The sequence below is a fragment of the Triticum urartu genome, chromosome 7A (genome assembly GCF_056163025.1).
Source record: "Triticum urartu cultivar PI428250 chromosome 7A, HENAU_Tu73, whole genome shotgun sequence".
In the NCBI taxonomy this organism is placed as follows: domain Eukaryota; kingdom Viridiplantae; phylum Streptophyta; class Magnoliopsida; order Poales; family Poaceae; genus Triticum; species Triticum urartu.
In genome coordinates this window covers 735822192-735836415 of record NC_141879.1, presented here as the reverse complement: position 1 = coordinate 735836415, position 14224 = coordinate 735822192, and positions in this window count along the sequence as shown.

Here is a 14224-nt window from a genome sequence, read left to right as displayed (position 1 = left end):
TGTTACTACTTGTTATGGATGACATATGGGAAGACCATGACCTGAGTCGATGGTACTGGGCCAAAGGACATTAACTGTGCGATTTAACCCTACTTTTTCGGTCTTTGTTCATTTTATGTTTTTATGTGTTTTTTCTTTTGTTTTTTGTTATTCTTTGTTAGTTGGTTTTTATGTGGCTATTTTTGGGATGTTGGGTAAGTGTAAATGTATACACATAAAAACAATGTAATATGTGTGAAAAAAATATTATATGTATATTGTTTGCATATACTACAAAAGGGTAATTTTAGAGCGAAGTTGTGTGCCAGTTTATTTAAACAAGTTTATCCTTTTTAAATGGTAATACCATTGCTACTAATTCATTGTTCCTTATTTTTTAAATAGTTATTATTGCATTTTCTTTTTTCTTCAAGGGTAAAACCAATGCCACCAATTCCTTCTTAGGAATTGTTTTCACGAAAATTCCACTATTACATGTTTATTCCTATGTATTTCTGAAAAACACTTTTTTAAATATTCGTAGCTAATTTTCTCAATGTTAGTTTTATTTTTATTTTATTTTTTATTAATGGGTAATACCAATACCAAGGCCAATAATTTATTATTCCTTAAAAACTTCGGTACTTGTAATTTTTAGGTTTTCATTTCTTTTTCTTTCTTATTTATGGGTAATAACAATGCCACCAGTTCATTTCTTCTTAGGAATCATTTTTTGTTAAATTTCATTATTATAGACTTATCATTGCATATTATTATAAATTGCAATTCCTACGAAACATTGTGTGCATACTTTGTCATTTTTATTCTTTTATTTCTTATTAAAGGCTAATATCAATGCCATTAAATCATTATTTCTTAGAAAACTTAATTGCTATGATTTTGTATTAGTTTCTGCTTTATTCTCTATGTTCTTAAAGTGTAATGCCAAATTCACTAATTCATTTTTTAGAAAACTTCATTATTTTGATTTTGTTTTATTTTTTCTTTCATTTTATATCTTTCTTAGAAAATTTCTTTATAATTATTTTCTTTTATTTTATATTTCATTTTATTTATTCTTAAAGGGAAATACCAAAGCCACTAATTCTTTCTTAGAAAAAGTTCATTATTTTGATTTTGTTTTATTTTTCATTTTATTATCTTTTTTATCTAATGGTAATACCAATGACATCAATTTATTCCTTGTTAGGAAACTACTTTGGGTGTGAAAAAAACAGTATTATATGCTTGTTCTTGCGTATTATAAAAAAGCACAATTTCAATGTATTTGGTGTGCAAATTTTGTCATCGTTTATTATAGACTTTTTCCTTCTTAAAAGGTAATACCAATGCCACTAATAGGGAACTTCATTTTTTGGTTGCTTTTAGTTTTTATTTCATTATCCTTCTTATTTAAGGGTAATAAATATGTCATTATTCATTTTCACTCTAACTCAAGAAATACATATATCATCACATTCACCCAGTAGTGCGCAGGCGCGCGCGTGTCTAGTCAGCTACATGCATCAGCAAGCTAGCTAGCCTAGCAAGGTTTTCAAAGTTAGTCCTGCATAAAGCAAGTTTTATGAAGCATTGTGTATGCTATTGCATCTTCAATGCCCTGAATGTTTGCTAAGCTTTTGAGCTACATAGCCTACGTGATTTGATTCCACCCGTACCTTCCAACATTGAACCCCTCTTGATAATACAAATTTCCTACGAGCAAAGAAATAGAAGCGTCAAAAACATCCCCCCCAAAAAAAGAAGTGTCGAAAACACCGGCTTTGATCTTTTCCTTCCAAGGGGGGACCTAACCATCTTGTCCCACTATTGAATATGCATGTATAGCTCAAGATCACGGTTAGTCCACAAATTGCATTGTCATCAACACCAAAACCGCTTAGTGAAGGAAATGGCCTTTCGCAGATCATCGAGGGTTGAACTAGTCTGGCCAAATATTGAACCCTGTTCTTAAAACTTGGAGTATGTTCAAATTAAATGGAGCACAAACATACAAAAAACCTTGGTCTTAGTTTTACATGTAGCTAAATCCAACTATGTGAAATTTATATGGGAGATGGTAGTACTTATTGTCGAAACCGAACATACATGTCATATAGATAGCATTTCCAAATTCTTATTGCAATATATATTCTTTCCATGCGCAATTAGCGAGTTATCAAACATCAGTGCATCATTTTCTCCTAGGACTCACATAAGCAGTCTAGGTATGTTTTCCTACTAGTTCTTACATCAGGTTAAGATACTGACTGTTCTCGAGCTGATCAATTTTTTACATCCCACATTTTTATGCCACGAGTGATAATAACATATCGCCAATAGTCTTCAATTATTCTTCTAGAAAATAATAGAAGGGCCATTCTCATACACTATGCTATTATAGAAACAAATCATGTCTTCTAAATTACTCGGTCTAAGCATACTTTGAAATTGACTACCATTGAATATAATCCTCGACTAGTCACATCTAAATCTAATATGATAGTTTGTGCTGTGATGATTTGGCATGACTTATCTGTCTGTCAACCCAATACTTCACGGAAGTACAAAGCATATTTAAGTGGATTAGCGCTTTTAACATAATTATTGGAAATTAAATTGCTGGAGCTTTTGTTTGTGCACATGGGAAAACAAATGGTGGAAAGGTTTAGAAAACCATCAAGGTCTTCAACAATATCTACTTATATAAAAGTTGTAAAGGGTGTTATCGTTTGTGTATTGTATTTGTACCTTTGATGGAGTATAAACCCGGTGTATAAGCCAAGGCACTAAAATATGCACCCTCAAGGGTAGATATGCCCCCGACCCATTCCCACCTAGGGTTTGTGCTAATGTTGACTAGTACTCCCTCCATAAACTAATATAAGAGGGTTTAGATCACTATTTTAGTGATCTAAAGGCTTATATTAGTTTACAGAGGGAGTACCTTTTTGCTCCATAAAATCTCTTATGCATCACATCCCATAATGAACAACAACACATCAGGCGTACCACCTTAGCGTGTATTCCCTCTATTTCATTATATGCCCCCGGCAAGACCCCATTAACCAAGACAAAGCACATGAAAGTACGGTGGAATGTTTTTTTAGTTATCGGCATAAAGAAGCCCACTATCTGCATCACACTAATGATGTTAGGCTTCCATGATAATATTAAACTCCGCACCTTATTAATATCACAATCATTTCTACCTACTTCTCCTTAACTACTTGCTCGATTTTCTCATATATCAACACCGTGCGCGTGTTCATGTGCTCCTTTGTCGGACAAACAACTCATAGTTGTGTGCCTAATCATGTAGCACGTGTGCCTTTGAGCACTAGACTTCAATGAAGTGTCATTCCGCAAACGAAGGAAGGTGCATCATGTTAAAATTAATTAATAGGAAAGCACCCATCTTAATTATGCATCGATTCTACTCCCCTAGAACGGTAGTGTGTGATACAACTGTATGTAATCCAGAAGTGGTGTGGCGAGGAGGGAAGGAAGCCGCAACCTATTTATAGTTGTGTTTTTCGGAATTGTTCATTGCCGTTGTATACAAAAGCAAAGGGAGTATAAAACATGAAATATGCTGTAAGAACCTTTGCTAGATGGAAGGAACATATCCCCATTTTAGATTAATAAACAAACTAACCAACACAAAGTTCTAAAACCTCCACGGATACAGTCAATGGGATCCAAGTTTATGTTATATAGATCCAAAACAAGCAAATCCCAAACACATAGGCACAGTAGGGTTGGACCACCTAGCTACAACTTGGCTATGAAATGAGTTATTCATTTGATGCCCTAATTTAGACCGAAAGTCTCCTAATGCCATTTCTCCTTGGTCTGCACCAATGCCTTCGAACAATGCATGAAAATGCACATTTTGAACATAATATTGGTAGTGTGACTGGCCGTCCCACCCTCAATGTTAATTTTCCTTAATGCCCAATTCTAGGCAAAAAAAATGAGCACACGGCAACAATCCACTCATCCGTGAAGCCCCTATGCTAAAGACACACTACTAGGGAAAACCCCACTAGTGCAGAACTGGGCAATAGCACTGGTTCGTAAGCCCCCCCCCCCTTTAGTACCGGTTCAGCACGAACCGGTGCTAAAGGGCAACCACGTGGCACGAGCCAGCTTCGGGGGCAGGGAGCCCTTTAGTACCGGTTGGTGTCACCAACCGGTATTAAAATGTTGGGGGGGGGGGTTGGGTTTATGATTTCTTTTTCATTTAATTTTGTGTTTTCCATTTAATTCTTTTTCGTTTGCTGGTATTTTACGATACTACATATTATACACGTTATCCATATATACAAATAGAATTTCTAGTAGAACCGATCATAATATATATATATATATATCATCGAATGTCTCACACAACCACCATTAATTAATTCACACATATATACACACATGTATATATATATACAATTTCTCCTAATTGGTGCCTTCGAAGCCAGTGGCATTAGCCTAGCTGGCCTTCGGAGCACGATAACAATTGGAAGTGGTTCATGGGGGCGGTAGCGGGTAATAGTATTCTCCTTTGGGATCTATGACCTGGTCAAGCAAAATTCCCGCTATTTCCTCTTGAATTGCTTCTATGCGGTCCTGTTCTAGGAGCTTGTCCCGCACCTCTTTGAACTGTTAAGAAGGAGATCAATATGCATGTGTATTAGTTGTGTGACTAGATATCGATAATGGTATAAAAGTTGTGAATAGTGTTCTAACAATCGATATCGTACCCACTCCCGTATTTGAGATTTGCTCCTTTCGGACGCTATCATGCGAATGTTCTCGCAAACGTAGTATGCACATAAATCATTCCCCGGCGCCTGCTTCAGGGCCTTTACGAGAATGTAATTTGATCAGATAATAATTAATCAAGCATGGTAATTAAAGAGATGGCAACTAGCTAGTACTACTTAATTACTTACCTTGGGTCGATACCATTTCAGCTTTTGTTTCCATGCGCCTGGAGTGGCCCTGATGAACTTTGCCCAAGCCCTACCCCGCCGACAAAGAAAATGAATAAATGGGTTATTAAATAGTTGTTATCAGGAAATGACGAACTAATTAAATAGGCCGAGATATAGTTAATAATGATTGAAATTACCTATTGACTATCCCCTTCACGATGGTGTAGTCACTTGCTTTCTTAAGTAGCGAGTCTAGTACTTCAACTGTTCCTTCATCAACTTTAATGATTAACAAGATCCAGTGAAATTTGCATGCACACACGTTTTCATGTCTTAATTAAGCGGGCATATGTAAGCAAAAACATGTAGCTATAGCTAGTAGGGAAAAACAGAATTTGTAGTACAAGACAGTGTGACTCACTGGAAGTTGTAAGGAAGTAGTATATCTTCATTGTATTTGAGTTCCTTGAAGAACTGTAGCATGCTTTCCTCTACACATTTTTCGTGATATGGATCTATTTTCCATGTGTATTCATTAATGGTATTTGGGTCAACGAACCCAATGCCATAGCGTCCACCTTTTTTATTTCATAAATCTTCATCCTGCATAATACCACAGAAAAGAATATAGTGAGGATAATTACAGGTAATGATTGATCAAAATGATCAGCTAGCTTGAGACCTAAATTACAGAAAGAAATCACTTACAGACAATAGCAACTGACGATAGATTTGTCGAGTGCGTCTTTATTGTATAGCTGAAATAGTTCTGAATACTCAACGGTCACAGCTTTCTTATGGTAGTAATGCTCCTCGTTGACATTCACCATGAGGGACTCTCGATTGGAAATCTTGGTAATGTCCATGTACCATTGATGCAATTCATACATTCTCGTTGGGAGCCTATTGACCTCCTCTGGCTCGACCAAAGGTTGGCCCCGGGCATATTTCCGTTTTATTTCCTCCTCTCTAGTCGGAGACATGGGCTCGATATCGAGGAGTTGTCCAACAGTGATCCCGATTGATTCAGCCTGCGCAATATGCTCCTCGGTTATTACCACATCGCCCGCCCTGGGAACGTTAACGGTTTGCCCACAATAATATTGGGTGCGCCTACTCTCATGTGTTGTTGGCACAACAAGCGGGGGGATTGATTGTGCCGCCTGTTCTCCCAGCTGGGGAATGGTTTTACCGCTCCTTTTGCCAGCTGATTTGCTCGAGCTCGAGCTCGCCTCTTTCTGTAGACGTGCTCGATTTAACTTCCTGAGGTGGCGCTCATAGTCTGTGTCAACAGGCTTGGGAGCTGGTGGTCTAGCCATACGAATGAAGTGGTCAATCTTTTCCACAGGCACTTTCTCCCTTGGCGGCGGTGGCGGTTTCGGTGAAAAATGGGCTTCCACCTCGGCCTTCGATATGGCTACGTTTTCCTCCTCGGACTTGTCGTAAGGCCTCTGCGGAAGAGGCGCGAGGCTTGGACCATATTGAAATCGCTTGTCTCCGCCTGTACCTGCAGTACTACCTCGACTTGTACCTCTGTGCACCATAGCTGAGGCGGCTCTCTTCCATGATTGCTGAGGCGGCGAAGACGACTGACGTGGCTGAGTTGGAGGAGGAGGAGTGGCCTGAAGCTGTGCCGGACTTGGAGGAGGAGTGGCCTGAAGCTGTGCCGGACTTGGAGGAGGAGTGGCCTGACGCTTTACCGGACTTGGAGGAGGAGTGGCCTGAAGCTGTGCCGGACTTGGAGGAGGAGTGGCCTGACGTGTTGGTGGACTTGGAGGAGCGGGAGTCTGCTGCCTCGGTGGCGGACAGCGACGAGGAGTCGGATGACGCGGTGTCGGCGGCCTTCGAAAGATGATGCAATCCTTTATCCATAGGATGATACGATGGTTGGCCTCTCCTAGTGTGCGCTCATCGTCACCTCCAGGAATGTCAAGCTCTAGCCCCGAATATTGGTCCACCACCTCATCAACCAAGACACGAGCATAGCCCGCTGGAATCGGGTTGCAATGGAAGGTTGCCTCGGGGGGATTTGTAAAAGCAAGGGCGTCCGCCACCTTCATGGATATGTTCTTCATTTTGAAGTGTAGCTCGCAGTTAGTGTTCTCCATGATGTCATCCACTGGGTAGCTATCCAGTAATGCGTCGCCCGGGGCGGAACCCACGCTGCTTCTCGGCATGGATGGGACGGTGCTATCCATTGGTGGATCATCCGCTAGCTGCTGAGACCCCCTTTGCTGGCTAAGTGAGTCGATCTGCTCCTGCTGCCGCTGGAATTTGACTGCCAAGTCCGCGTGTGCTGATCCTCCTCCATCTTCCTCTTCTTCTCCTCCGCAATCTTCTTTCTCCCACGGGTTCTGTAGTCGGCGTTCCAGTCCGAAAACCCCTCATACCACGGAATAGCACCCATGCCTCGTGTTCTTCCTGGGTGTTCAGGATTTCCCAGGGCACGCGTAAGCTCATCGTTCTCTCTGTTGGGCTTGAACAACCCGGATCGAGCCTCTTCTATTGCAACAAGTAGCTTATCTTCGGCTCCGTCCAGACATGCCTTCTTCGAAACTTTGCCTGTCTTCGAGTCCAACTCCCCCCCCCCATGCGCATAGAACCAAGTCCTGCACCTGGGGGTCCAGCTCAATGTTTCTCTAGTGACACCTGCATCCAGCATCTCTTTCTCAGACTTATCCCACTTAGGCATTCCCACCGCATAGCCACCTGGCCCCAGCTTATGGAACTTAACCTTTTTTGCGGCATTGGCCTTGTTTATTCTCGACCGTTCCTTAGATAATTCCGAATCCTTGAATTTCATGAAATCGTCCCAATGAGCACTTTGGTTCTCTATGTTCCCTCGAATACTGGAGTCTTCCTTCCTCTGTTGACGTACTTGGCCCATTCACGAATCTTGTGGTTCTTGAATGCAACCGCCATCTTCCTAAGAGCAGCGTCCTTGACTTTCTCCACATCTGCATCTGTGAAATGATCTGGTAGGGTGAAATGTTCCATGAGCGTTTCCCAAAGCAAACGTTTTTGTCTGTCGTTAACAAAAGTAACTCCTGGACGTGGCTTTGCTAGCTCTCTCCATTCTTGAAGGGAGATCGGGAGTTGGTCCTTCACAAGAACTCTGCACTGACGAACGAACTTGTACGCAATCTTCTTAGGCGCGAATGGTTCGCCATTAGGTCTGATTGCCTCGATATTGTACTTTACGCCCTCCTTCAACTTTTTGTTCGGGCCTCGTTTCGTCCTGTTGCCTGAAGATTTGCTCGATCCGGATGGCTGAAAGAAGAAAGATCGATTCGTTAATATATCTTCAAGTCATTTAAAACATGTGATGATCACCAGATGCCTGCTTATATAAATATATATACCTCACCGGTCTTTGTTGTTTCAAGATCAACATTTTCTTCGTCATGTTCATAGTTCATGACTTCATTAATTCGGTCGTCGCGATCGAATATCATATCACCCTCCCCGGTGTTGTTTAGATATTCGGAGCCGTCATAATCTTCTTCATTCTGATCATCATCTGACCCGCGAGGATTGCGTATGATATTGAACAGGGCCTCTTCTCCCTCTCTGTCGGTATTGTCCGCCATAGGTTTTGTTTAACTAATCCAAAAGAAATATATTCAAATTACAATGCATGGATGCAATCAATTAATAAGGAAAAACTGAATCAATCATAGTACATAATAAGCATCATCGAATATAATCTCGAATACGTCGTCTCGAATAATAGATATAATCTCGAATACATCGTCTCGAATAATAGATATAATCTCGAATACATCGTCTCGAATAATAGATATAATCTCGAATACATCGTCGGATCATGCGGCGCGGGCGGTGGACACCCAAAGAGAAGGAACCCTCACAGGATCATAGCTGAAGTGAGATCCCTGAAGAAACTGCCAGGTATTGGAGAACCTGCCGCCCTCTAACGCAACCATGTAGCGATGGACGTGCTCGTCCTCCTCCCTGACACGGCGACGTACCACCTCCGGCGGGGCCGGCTCCCTCCGCACCAAAACTGGCCCACGCGAACGCCACCAAACGAGATCAGGGTCGACGACCGGGGCCGGGTTCCTCATCAAGCGGCGCGCCCCTCCAGGCAGCACCTCCCAGTGCCAGCCTGGCGGAGCCCAGTCCCGGACATGGGTCAGCCGGACGTCGTCGCGGACGGGTCGACGGCGAGGATGCGGGCCGGGCATCGTCGAGAACAAATACTAGCTATATGCCCGCAAAAAGTAACATTTTTTAATGATTGGATTTTGATAACTAAAATTTCTAACATTTCTATATAACTAACATTCCTATAACATTTCTAACAATGCTATATAACTAACATTTCTATAACATTTCTAATATTTCTATAACTAAAAAACAGAAAAAAAAATATAACATTTCTATATATATAACTAACATTTGTATAACATTTCTAATATTTCTATAACTAAAAAAAGAAAAATTTCTAACTTTTTTATAACTATTTCTATAACTAAAAAACAGAAAAATTTCTAACAATTCTAACTTTTCTATAACATTTCTAACAATGCTATATAACTAACTATTTCTATAACTAAAAAATAAAAATTTCTAACTTTTTTATAACTATTTCTATAACTAAAAAACAGAAAAATTCCTAACAATTCTAACTTTTCTATAACATTTCTAACAATGTTATATAACTAACTGTTTCTATAACTAAAAAAAGAAAAATTTCTAACATTTTTATAACTATTTCTATAACTAAAAAACTAAAAAAATGTATGTGTGTGTGCGCTCACCGGCGAGGCAAGAGGCGGCGGGGGGGCGGCGACGGGGACGGCGACGGGCGCGGCGACGGCGGGGATGGCGACGATGGGGACAGGGACGGGGCGGCGACGACGGGGACGGGCCGGGGCGGCGACGACGGGGACGGGCCGGGGCGGCGACGACGGCGACGGGCCGGGGCGGCGACTACGGGGACGGGGCGGCGATGACGGGGACGGGGACGACGCGGGACAGGCCGGGACGGCGCGGCGGTGACGACGGGGACGATGGGGACGGGGACGACGGGGCGGCGACGACGGGGACGGGGGCGGCAACGGGGGCGGCGACGAGGGATATGGAGACGGGGGCGGCGGGCGACGGGGCAGAGGAGAAGAAGCAGATGAGAAACTGAAAATTTTGAAGTGTTTAGTTATATAGGATGGACCTTTAATGTGCGCTGGCAAGGTGCTGTGCGGCAAGTTTAGTCCCACCTCGCTAGCCGAGGGGCGTCCGCACTGGTTTATAAACCCCCGTGCGCTTGCTCTCTCGAGCTCCTCTCCAAAGCAGGCCTACTGGGCCTACATGTTCTGTGCTGCCCTGTGGGCCTACTGGGCCTTTGCGGGCCTGCATCCTGGCCCAACAACAGGTTGGGTTTCTAGTCGTATGCAGGCCGCTCTGGCCCAGTAGGCGGGCTTTTTTTTATTTTTTTTGCTTTATTTATTTTTGAGTTGTTTTTTTATGTATTTAGAGTTTCTTTATGAATATTTTTGCTTTAGGTACAAAAAATTACAAACTTTCTGTTAGTGCCCGTAGTTTTCAAATTTGAATAGTTTAAATTTTGAATTATTTGAAATTAGTGTGAATCACTAGTTTGTGAATAACTTAACTTTAAAAATCAGTAAAGGCATGAAAGAATTTGTTTGCACATAAAATTTCTTCGCGTTTCAATTGCCAAAACACATAACTACCCTAACTATTACAGAGATTCCCTCCTGGGTGTGAAACACAGAAGAAAGTGATCATAGTGAAGCCGATCACATCCCAGATCTTTGGGTGTGAAACTTTTTCTTCGCGTGTGTCCCTTTGCGCCGTAACCATGGAAAATCTTCATCATTTAACGGGATGCATATCCTTTATCATTACCAGCAACTTTCCAAATCCCTTGTCAGATACACCATTCTCTGCCTTCCATTGCAGCAATTCCAGTGTGGTGCCCAGCTTTTTCTTGTCACCTATGCAATTCGGGTACAACAATTTTTTGTGATCCTCTAACATGCGCTGCAACTTCTTCTTCTCCAAATCACTTGCGCAGTTTCTCTTTGCATCGGCAATGGCCCGACCTAGATCATCAACGGGCTCATCTGATGCCTCTTCTTCAGCTTCTTCCCGCATTGCCGGCTCAGCTTCTTCCCGCATTACCGGCTCAGCTTCTTCCCTCATTGTTGTATCATCGTATTCAGGGAACCCATGGCCAGGATAGCTGTCGTCATCCTCTTCTTCTTCATTGTCTTCCATCATAACCCCTCTTTCTCCATGCTTAGTCCAAACATTATAGTGGGGCATGAAACCGGACTCAAACAGGTGGACGTGAATGGTTCTTGACGTAGAGTAATTGCGACCATTCTTACAGCCAGGACATGGACAATGCATAAAACCATCCGCTCGCTTGTTTGCCTCAGCCGCAAGCAGAAAAGTATGCACGCCATTAATGAACTCGGGAGAGCATCGGTCATCGTACATCCATTGCCAGCTCATCTTCAATACACAGCACCGAAAACATCAAATTAATACAATACATAAAATTCATACATAAAGATCATACAACACTTAAATGCAACAAACAAATAACTCTCTAGCTAAAGAATTTAAATGCAACAACAAATGCGATCAAGATCGCAACTAAAGTAACAATTGATCCAACAGCATAATGATACCAAGCCTCACTATGAATGGCATATTTTCTAATCCTTCTAATCTTCAAGTGCATTTTCTCCATCTTAATCTTGTGATCATCGACGACATCGGCAACATGCAACTCCAATTCCATCTTCTCCCCCTCAATTCTTTTCAATTTTTCCTTCAAATCCTCATTTTCTCTTTCAACTAAATTTAACCTCTTGACAATAGGGTCGGTTGGAATTTCGGGTTCAACTACCTCCTACATACAAATATCTATGTCAACTTGATGGGCATAATTTGTCATAAACACGAAATGCAATGAATAGTTTTAAAATAGAATATACCACATCCGAATCATAACCCGGACGAGGGCCGACGGGGACGGATATCAAAACCATGGCACTATGCATAACAAACAACGTATGGGTAAGATAATTATACGAGTAACTATATATCCAAATCACACAAACATCATTTTTTTATATAAAACTTCATGAACAAGAGGCTCACCACAAGGTGGTGCCGGTGACGGGACGTTGCGAGCGATTAACGGTGGTTACGACGGAGATTTAGAAGGTACTAAGTAAACCACACCTACATATGCAAAACTAAGTGTTATTTTTGACCTCAAATTGCATATAAATCAAATACTAGCACATATATATAATTCCTCCCAAATTACTAAACTCAAAAATCAATCACTATATAAAGCATTGCACGAGCTAATCTAGCAATGAGAGATGAAAGGAAAAAGTTGCTAACCTTTGTGATCATTTGAATGGATGGGGGCCTTCAAATCTTGGGCAAAATGTGTGATGAGCTTGAGAGGAAGAGGGAAAAGAACAGAGAGGAGAGGGGAAAGGGGAAGAACAGAGCGAGCTCGGGTGGACGAAGGGTCTATGTAGGATGACCTTTAGTACCGGTTCGTGATACGACCCGGTACTAAAGGTGCTGGAGGGGCCCCGGACTGACAACATCCTGCCACCACTCACTTTAGTACCGGTTCGTGGCACGAACCGGTGCTAAAGGTTCGCCACGAACCGGTACTAATGAGAGCGGCCCGGCTAGCCGTTGGAACCGGCACTAATGTACACATTAGTGCCGGCTCAAATTCAAACCGGCACTAATGTGCTTCACGTTTGACCCTTTTTCTACTAGTGTCTAGTAGTAACGCGGGTAATTTCCTAGCAGTAGTGCGGGGGCCTGCGCTACTGCTAGGGCGCTACAGCTAACTTTTAGCAGTAGCGCGGGCGGTACCCGCACTACTGCTACTTCTAGTTGTAGTAGCGTGGTTGACACCCGCGCTACTACTACTTAGTTGTAGCGCGGATCAGGGCCCCGTGCTACTAATAACTAATTGAGAATTAAAAAAAATTCCATCCATGGTGGCTGCTTCTGCTGGGCGTCATCGTCCTCTCCATCCATGGCTGCTACTGGTCCTGGAGGGGATGAAGTTGTCCATGGTGATACACCTCTCCTTTGCTGCTGCTACAAAAAAGAGACGAGGATTAGAAGAGGAAGAGAGAGATAGAGAGGAGTAGGTGCAGCAACTCAACGGTAGCTGCCGGAGTTGGAGCCGGATCCCTAGATGACGCCATGGATGTCGCTCTGCTCGATCTGGAAGATGAAGAGAGAGAGAGAGAGAGGCAGAGAGAGAGAGAGAGAGAGAGAGAGAGAGATTGAGAGGGGTAGGAAGAACAACTCACCTGTGGTTGTGTCCATGGCGGATCTGGCCGCCACCATGGATGGCGCTTTGCCTAAACTCCCTCTCCTTCCAACATTAGAGAAGGAGGAGAAAGGAGGGGGAGGGGGCTGCGGTGGGTGTGGAGGTCGCCGGATTTGGGGGAGGCATGATGTGCGAGGACGGCGGTGGTGGTGGATGAGGAAGGGAATCACGGGTGGGAGGGAGAAGCGGAATGAGAGAGCCTATGGAGAGAGGGCGGAGAGTGAGGGAAAGAGGAGGGATTCGACCGAGGATATGGAGACTTCACCTACCTTGTACTTATTAGTAGCGAGGGGTATAAACCCGCGCTACTACTATCAACTTACTAGTAGCGCGGGTTCATACCCCTCGCTACTACTATGGCATGTCTCGGGGGGCACGGTAGAGACTGATTAGTAGTAGCGAGGGTTAAAAACTCACGCTACTACTATCAACTTAGTAGCAGCGAGGGGTAAAAAAACCGCGCTACTAGTAACTAGCAGCAACGATGGGTATAAACCCGCGCTACTAGTAAGCGCCTGTCTATAAGCTTTTCCCTAGTAGTGAGAAGAAGTTTCAAAAGAATTCTGGATTCCAGTAACGGCTCAACAATTCCATGTTCAACAATGGGAAGTCATCAACATCAGGGCAGATGCAAAGCCGATTTTCATTGCATAGTCATCTAGATGGCGCTACAACAAGATAAAAGAATACTGGAGCTTAATGTTGCATTTTTGACTAAGTTTATATGTGGAGTCTAGCTAGCATGGTGTCTAATCAATCATACTTCTTGAAGTTACTATGTTTGCGCTCATGAGTAGACTTGTAGACATAGTAGTCTTTTTTATTGGGATTGACCTTTTGGCGAATAGTTATACCACCATTGCCCATGTTCTCGGGATCCGCAAGACATCATAATTAAGATCAGTGTATGTACTTCCTTCATCCCAGGTTTATTAATTGCCCA